The sequence below is a fragment of the Pteropus medius genome, unplaced genomic scaffold (genome assembly GCF_902729225.1).
Source record: "Pteropus medius unplaced genomic scaffold, Ma_sr-lr_union100, whole genome shotgun sequence".
Lineage (NCBI taxonomy): Eukaryota > Metazoa > Chordata > Mammalia > Chiroptera > Pteropodidae > Pteropus > Pteropus medius.
In genome coordinates, this window is record NW_024340700.1 from 5,988,156 (window position 1) to 5,996,262 (window position 8,107).

Genomic DNA, 8,107 nt, shown 5'->3' on the forward strand with positions numbered 1-8,107 from the left:
GGGGAAAAAGCAGCTTCTCCCGATGCTCCACTTTGAGAGCACGAGTCTGAACCCAGGCAGAGTGGCTGGAGCTGTGGGCCGGGCTTGTGCTGCGGGCCGCGGCCCCCACTCCGCCTGGGCCCCCTGTCCCGTCTCCTCCTGCACCCTGTTCCTCGGCTCATCTCTCTGTACACGCACAGCTCTCCCCGTGCGTGGTGATGCGGGATGAGGCCTACGGGCCCTGTGACCCCGGACCCCAGCTGCTCTGGGCCCACCAGGCCTCAGGTCCCATGAAGCTGGCGAGAGCCTGGCGTTTTAGGTTTGTGCCTGTGTCACAGCCCCGTTGAGACCTCCTCTCCTGTGGCGAATCCCTGGGGTAGAGAAAGGGAGCCACACCCCAGAGATAAGGCTCCCGACCTCGGACAGGCACTGGGAGAGCTCTGACCCCCGGTTCCCGCCGTGCCTTCTTGCTGGGGCAGGGGACGGGCAGTCGGGGCCCTGCAGACCTAACGTGTGGGCCGTCAGCCTACAGGACATACCGACCTTATTGTGGGGGGGAGAGCGGGGGGCAAGGCCCAGAGGTGAACCAGTGGCCCTGTCCTTCAAAGGGAGAGTAAGGTAAACAAAGGTGCTTCCTACACCAACCCGTAAGGTAAACAGGACCCCGGCTTCCTTTGTTTCTAATCCAGGGACTTCGGTTCCCTGGAGATCAAAGCGGTTTTTCTCACTGGGCTCCGCCCTTCCTGGAGTCAGAGGGCAGAGCGTCCCTCACAGGAGCTCTGTTTTCTTACGTTTGATTTGCCCCGCCTGCTGGCAGAGCATATTTCATCCCGGGGGAGGGCCCAGCAGCCTGGCAGTGGGGCCGTCACCCCATGTGTAGACAGTCACCAAGGTCCTCACCTAAACTTAGCCTCAGGGTGTCTGGAACCCAAAATATGTTCTCTTGAGAACAGGGACCCCTCAACAGAGCAGAATACAGGGGGTGTGCATAAAGCTCCCAGCCTGCGATCATGGATGTAGAAGCCTCCTCACCAAAACCCCCAGCGACGGATTAACCCAGCGCCATGCTGAGCCTGGGGTGGGGGCGGCCTGTGGCCTAAGCTTTCCTGCAGTCGGGGGCGGGGTGCCTGGCAGGGGGCAGTGCCAGCCCCACAGGCCGGGGAGGTGTCAGGGGCCTGCGGGCTCCACGTCCATTCTGAAAAAGACGATTAACAAAGGGCAACGGCGGGCGGAGGCTCGCCACGCGATGTCACCGCCCGTGGTGGGACAAAGCTCCGAATCCCTGGCTCCTTCCGGTCCGCTCCCCAGGAAACAGGAAGTGCTTTTGTTTTAAGCCCCGCCCCACTGCGACCCCTGCATTTAACGCCACAGTAGTCACAATAAAACGCTTCCTGCTGTCCTTTGTCTCGGTCTTTGCTCTGCGACATGACAGGGTCAGCTGGGTCACAGGGAAAAGGCTCACTGACCTGGGTGTCCACCAGGCAGCACTGTCCCTCTTGGGGACTCCCCACGGGACATCTCACTCCGACTGCGGACCCGCCCCGGCTGCCTGGGTTCACTTCGTGCTCTTTTTCCTAGTGGGCAAAACAGAGGACAACGGAGCAGCCCGAGTTGCCCTCCCCTGGGACAGGCCCGAGGACAGCCCTGGCCGGTCAACGGCTGAGGGGCCCGGGTCTCCAGCTAGATGCGCCGACACCCCGAGGCTGCCAGGTGCTTACCGGGCATGGAGATCTTCCTATTTTTAATGGTGACTAGTACATCACACAGATTGAACCTTGTCAATCAACCTCTTTACACTTCAAAAGATCACAAAGAAAACGAAGACAGTCAACAAATTAGGAAAGAGTATTTGCAAAACCACGTCGGATAAAGGACTTGTATCCAGAATAGACGAACTGTTTGCAGGGTGACCAGCTATCCTGGTGGGGAGAACTAGAGTACTGGTGTCACCTAGAGTCACAGCTGCAGGCGGCGGGGCCGGGATTTGAACCCCGTGTGTTAGACTCCAAGCCCCAGGCTCCACGCGGCGACTTAACGCTGCTTCTCCACAGGGTCCAACACCGCGGCACGGGAAGGGACCCTGGCGCTCAGGCGCCCTGCGACCAGGCCGGGAAGAAGGCCCGGACGCGGCCCTGGCCGCTCCGGGGAGGCCCGGCGGCTCGAGGCGCCTCCGTTGGTGGAATCGGTTTCCTTTTGTGTCACGTGGTGATGGGAAATGCACTTTTCACGGTGCAGTCGGCACGGGGTGCGACCGCACGCGTGCGCAGCGGCAGGTGGGGATGGCGGTGACGAGGGGGGCACGCCATGGAGGAGGCCTCCCGGGGCGACCTGCTGGCGACACGTCTCTGCACCCTCGGGTGGAACACCTCTCGCTGGCTGTGGGCACGCGGCCACAAGCTCAGTGAAACGTCTCGTGAGGGTGCTCCCAATCTGACCCATTCACGGTGACTCACGTTTGGTCTTGAAAGAAAGAAAGAAAGAAAATGCCTTTATGAGCACGTTTGTGCTGTGTTAATTGTCACAACACATCTTTGGAATAAACCGCACACAGAGACGCACGTCGGTCCTGCGGTTCTGGCTGGCACGTGAGTCACCAGGCACCTGTCTTTGGGGAGCCACGCGCGGCGCCTCTGCTCCTGACCGGTGGGGCCCGGCCCTGCCCCCCTCAGCCCAGCACCCTGCCTCGGGGCCCAATGAGTGGGGGCGAAGCGGGGGAATCAGAGAGGGCCGACTCAGCCCGCGGTCTGCAGAGACGAGGGAGAAGCGAGGGGAGCCCTCTGCACGGGACCCCGGCCTGTGGACACAGCACGGCGGGGCCCAAGCCCGGAGGATCCGGCGTGCCTGGGCGGGGCGGGAGCCACTAGCAGGTGCGTCCAGGGAGGCCCCTGCTGGGCAGCCGGAGCCCAGTTGGAGAGGAAAGGCCTGCGGGTCCCAAGCCACCTTGCACACCAGAGGTGGCCCAGCCTGTGCTGCCCGGTGAAGGGCCAGCCCAGGTCAGCCTGGCTGATGGGGAGGAAGGCAGAAAATGAAGCCTGCGGCCTCTGTGGTCACTTCTGGGCTCATGCGATGGCGAATGCTCATGGGAGCCTCAGTCGGAAGGGTTCTCCGCACCCCCACCGGCCACGGCCGCACTCCCGAGCCTGCCCCTCCCACGCAGGGTGCTCCTGGGGCCGGCTCTGTTTACGCAACCTCTCCAGCATGACCACTTGGCACAGATGGGGCATTCCTGCTCGGCGCCCACGGCCCCGCCTGTGGCCTGCCTGGGACCCAGGGGCACTGGGCCTGGCAGACACCCGCACAAGCCTCGCAGGCGGTGACAAATCGCAGCCACTCAGCTGGACAAGGGCCACGCCCCGAGCCCCAGTGAGGGGAACCTCCCCACGCCCACCCCCTCCGCCTGTCCCCCAACCCCCGCCGGCTCCCCAAGCTCGCACAGTCCACAGCTAGAGGTCACTGCCGGCCCAGCTGGGGGCCTCCTGCTCCAGCTGCTCAGCCAGGCGAGGCTGGCTGGTCAGCCAGCAGGACGGAGCAGCACTTTGTCACTGAGGAGCTCACCTGCTTAGATGTGGGGCGGGGGGAGAGTGGAGAGTGGGCAGTTATGTAGCGGAGAGGCAGGTGCTGGGGGTGACAGGGCGGCCCGAGGGCTCAGGGCGGCGATGCTGGGGATGTGGGGAGTGGGCAGGCTTGTGTGTGGCCTCGTGCACCGGAAGCACCTTCTTTTAGACAAGTAGCTTCCGTCACTGTTACTGTTGGTCATCGGAGGTTCTGCCATGCGGGAGACAAGCTTTGTTCGTGACTCTGAGGTCTCACACGGACGAGGAGACACGTGTCCTGTGTGGCCTCTGACATGAGATCCCGGCTCTGCCGAGAGAGGGTCCCCCTGGAATTCCGAGGGCCCTGTTCCGAGGGCCAGCGTTTGCGTGTGAACAGCACGAGCCAGGGCCTTGGGATCAGGAGGGTGTGCGGTCCTCCCTCGAGAGAGATGGAGGTTGGCGTGGGGAGGGGCAGGCCCTGCCCATTGTCCTTGCAGGACCGACGCCCGGGGGCAGGACGCTTGGCTGGCATCCCAGGGTGGGGGCCCAGAGATTGTAAGCCAGCCTGGAAGTTAACAGGTGAGCGCCCCGGGGCACTGGAAGTAAGGGAAGAGGTGACTGTCCCCACCTCCCGGGACCTCTCCTGGGCGGGAGAGGCGGCCCACATGCCCTGGCGCCACGTTCGGAGGAGGAGCCGCCCGCGGTTGGAGCCAGGATGTGATCGTGAACAGTCGTGACGTGGGCCGCCCCCCGCGGGGCGTGCGGAGCAGGATCAGCGCTGGCAAGCCGTGGACGGCAGGTGCGGACGCGGACGCGGACGCTAACCCCCCGTGAGTTTCACCAGCGCCGTCAGCTGTCCCCGTGCACCCGGGAGCTGGGAACGGCCCTTTACGGCACAGAGGAGAGGCCAGAGTGGACACCGACTTCCCTCCCAGATCCCATCACTTTGTCCCCCACAGCGGGTCGAAGGCCGTCCCTGTGGCCTGCCGGAGCTGGCTCCGTTCCCGGCTGTGGCTCGCCGTGACGAAGCCGCGGCCACCCAACCCCTCCGGGGCCGCGCATCTCCCGCGGACCGTTTCTTCGGGCCGCCGTGTTCCCTGCTTCCTTCTCCTTCAAATACGTGTAGTAGCCGAAGCCAAATGCCAACGAAGACAAGTGATGACGAACACGCCATCGACAACGTGGCCCTCTCCTCTGCATCCCCAGCTCCCCTCCCCCGAGGCCTTAAAGAGACTCTCCCGGGATGAGGAAAACTCAGGGACGTCTGCAGAACAAAGTGGGCTTATTCCAGCTTCCTAGCTCCTGAGGCCTGGCTGTGCCAAAGACGGGCCACCGCGACGATGCCAGACGCGAAGCAGACCGAAGACAGCTGCTCCACGGTCCTGTCGGTCATCTAGTTTTTGTAGCAAATTACCCCAAAACTTAATGGCTTAAAGCGATAACAAGTGTGGATTCGCTCTCCCAACTTCTGTGGGTCCGGAGTCCCGAGCAGCTTGGGCGGCCCTGGCCTGGGGTCTCTCACGAGGCCGTGGGGCTGTGGCCGTTGGACAGGCTGCCTGGGACCAGCGGGCCCCGTCCGAGGTGGCTCCCTCCGGCGGCGTGCAGGCCGATGGTGGCTGTCGGCCGCAGGCATCTGCTCCTATCCCCGTGGGCCTCTTGGCAGTGCTGCTTGACTGTCCTCAAGCACGGCAGCTGCCTTCCCGTGCCCCTGACCAAGACGTCAAGGGCGAGCTCAGTGTCCTTATGACCTTCATTCGCGATCACCATAAATTCAAGTCTCGCTTTGTCGCTTTCCTCTCTCACCTTCTAGTGTGACCACAAACGCAGCCTCTTCTTCCCTTTTAGGCTAAACCATTTGAGAATTGAAAACCTTAACGTCTGGCTGGGATCTGAGATCTGAAAGAGACACCAAAGTGTGTCATAGATTTACCTTAACCCCCAGAATCCAGCGCAACCAAGAAAATGCAAAATGACCCCCCAAGGCACCAATGGGTCATTGTAGGGGTGTGGACAGAGGAACGTGTGGGTGGGAGAGAGAGTTGATCTGCCAACCAAATAGTTCCCAGCCTTTGTGGCACCAGGGACTGGTGCTCCTATGAGAATCTGATGCCTAAGGATCTGAGGCGGAGCTGAGGCGGTGATGCTGGCGCTGGGGGCGGCTGCAAATACAGATGCATTCAGATGAAGTTCACTGCTCACCCACCCACCACTCACCTCCTGTTGTGCGGCCCGGTTCCTGACAGGCCGTGACCCACACTGTCTGCAGCCCCGGGGGTAGGGGACCCTGTGTTCACTGGAAAGGGACTCGAGGACTTCGGAGAAGCTGAGACTGACCAGCACCAGCGCCAGGCCATGTCTGGGAAGCGGAAAAGTCTTACCTGCAATTTGCGCAATAGTCACTAACAACAACGCTGCCCTCCGTGCCAGGCGCCCTCCCATGGACTCCGGGGTTACTCATGCATGGGTTCCTCACCGCGACCTGAACTAGATGCCACCATCGTGCCCACTGTGCAGACAGGGAGACTCAGCACAGAGGTCCAGCGTCTCCTCGGAAGTGTAGGCCAGCAAATGACAAGTGTGGGTTTGCATTCGGGCTGCTTGCGTCCAGTCACTCGCTCAGCACGTGGCCCCAGGTCTCCCAGACTGTCCTAAACTGGATCCTGCACCTATGGAATGCAGAGGACGTCTCAGGCACCCAGAAACCTTGACGTTCCAGCTGGGGGTCAGCCGGGCCCAGCCTGGGCGGAAGCAGGTGGGCGCAGACACGCAGGTCCCGGTCGCCAGCCGGGGCTTTCTTATCTTGCCAAGAGCCCAACCACGTCGTGATGGCCTAACGGCAAATGCTGACTTCACAGTTGTTCTGCGCCGAGGTACAGAGTCCAGCCGCGTAGAGTCTGCAGAACATCTCATCTGTCCTGGCTGCGAACGCCTCTTATTCTTGCTGCGCCATTCGGCCTGTGCACTGACTCAGCGAGAAGGACGAAGCCACGGGCATGACTAATCTCTGGTTGAACCCCACGGTGAAGTGATTTTGATCAAAACAACTATTTCTGGCCTGAAATCTGAGGACAGTCGGGCTAGGCTCTAATTTCGGGTCTGACCTGTCCTAGCCTGGTGACCAGGAGGTGAGGGTTCCCTTGTCCTGCCCCGGCCTGAGACTTCGCCAGTTGTGAAACGAGGGCCGTGCCAGACTGTATGACGTGGGCTCGCTTGAGCAGTCGGTCAGCTAGGACACTTAGCACAGTGCCCGATGGTCATAAACGCACAATGACAGACCTCCCTGCCTCTCAAGCTGCCATCAGTTACAGAACACATCCCTGTTTCAGGTGCCACTAAGAAAGAAAAAAAGAAAAAATTCATGCAGTTAAACAATGCCACTCCATCAGCTATCAGACTCATCCCAGTTCTGGAGACGGCAGGCTGAGAAGCAATGTGTGACCCCAAATCGGCGAGACACAGTGCGGCTGCTGGGCGGACCGGCCCGCCCATGGACGCCGGCCCTCCACCCTGGCTTCTCACAACTCCGTGGCCCAGGCTCCAAGACACAAGTGACGTCGTTCCATCACATTCTGCTGTCAAGCAAATCACAAGGCCAGCTACCGAATGGGGTGGGGAGGAGACCTCTGGGTGGAGGAACGCGGAACACTGGGTTCTGTTTGTCACTGTCGTACGCCACGGGAGGCAACGAAGGGCCTGTGGGGCTAGAATCAATGACACAGACAGCATGAAAATAGGCTGTTTAATGGTGATTTTCTCCTTTTCACTTTCCTTCAATATTACTGATGAGCCATTTTTCTTCAAAATGAAAAGTGTTTCTTCCCAAGATGTACTCGATCAGAGCACTGCGTTTCCGGCAGCTGGGCTGGACTCAGGCTTCTGGCGAAGAACGGGCTGGTGAGCCGATGGCGGAGGGGCGGGGGGGCGATGTCACCGAGGGGGCGAAGCGGGAGAAGGGAGGAGGGCTGCCCACACCTGGGGATGCACGGTGGACTCGGGAAGCGTGGCTTCCATGATGACCCGCTGCACGCACTGCTGTAATACAGATCACTTTTAAAGAGCCTCAGTCAACAGACAGGAAGCAGAACACACCCAGACGGGTTCGCAGACACTGAGGGGTCAGCACTCTTCAATCACGTGACAGGATGGGCTCCGCTTCGGAAAATGGCGAGTCAAACTCAGGCCATGCAGACGCCCCCAAAAAGAACTGTCCTTTCCCACTCCTATTAGAATGACCCAGTACGCGTGAACGCCCTCCCCCCAAAATGGGCCAAGCTCCGGGATACCTTTAGAGATTCTAGCATGGTATGACTGAGAAAAACGAGAAAAAACGAGGGGCCTAAGGAAGATACGGTCACAGTGGGAGTGCTGAGGCCTCCGACAAATGACGAATGTCATATGCAACATGAGCACTATATGTAAGGGAAGTAGAAAAACATACGTGTAAAAGGTGATCTGTCTTTAAATCACTAGTTGAAAAGATAAAACTTATAGTGCTAAAACGTTAGAAATCAAAATGGAGCAGATAATCTAATTCGAGTTCTTGTATACATGCTTATTGTGTCACCACCACAACCACCATCACCATCACCACCAGC

At 60.2% G+C, this 8,107-nt stretch overlaps 1 long non-coding RNA gene across 5 annotated transcripts in view; it reads right to left on the bottom strand.

Annotated features, from left to right (window-relative positions):
* Positions 1 to 529: 529 nt before the first annotated feature.
* The window catches only part of LOC120617716 (uncharacterized), a 13,554-nt gene continuing 5,976 nt past the window's right edge, over positions 530 to 8,107 (bottom strand). Inside the window, exons 3-4 of one of the 5 annotated variants that reach the window (XR_005657015.1) lie at positions 3,535 to 3,744; positions 530 to 2,439 (exon numbers count right to left, since the gene is read on the bottom strand). This is a non-coding gene — a long non-coding RNA (uncharacterized LOC120617716). Of the gene's footprint in view, positions 2,440 to 3,417; positions 3,745 to 4,326; positions 6,179 to 7,395; positions 7,545 to 8,107 lie in introns of those variants that run through there. The other 4 variants (XR_005657008.1, XR_005657014.1, XR_005657013.1 and 1 more) reach the window with 4 other exon arrangements.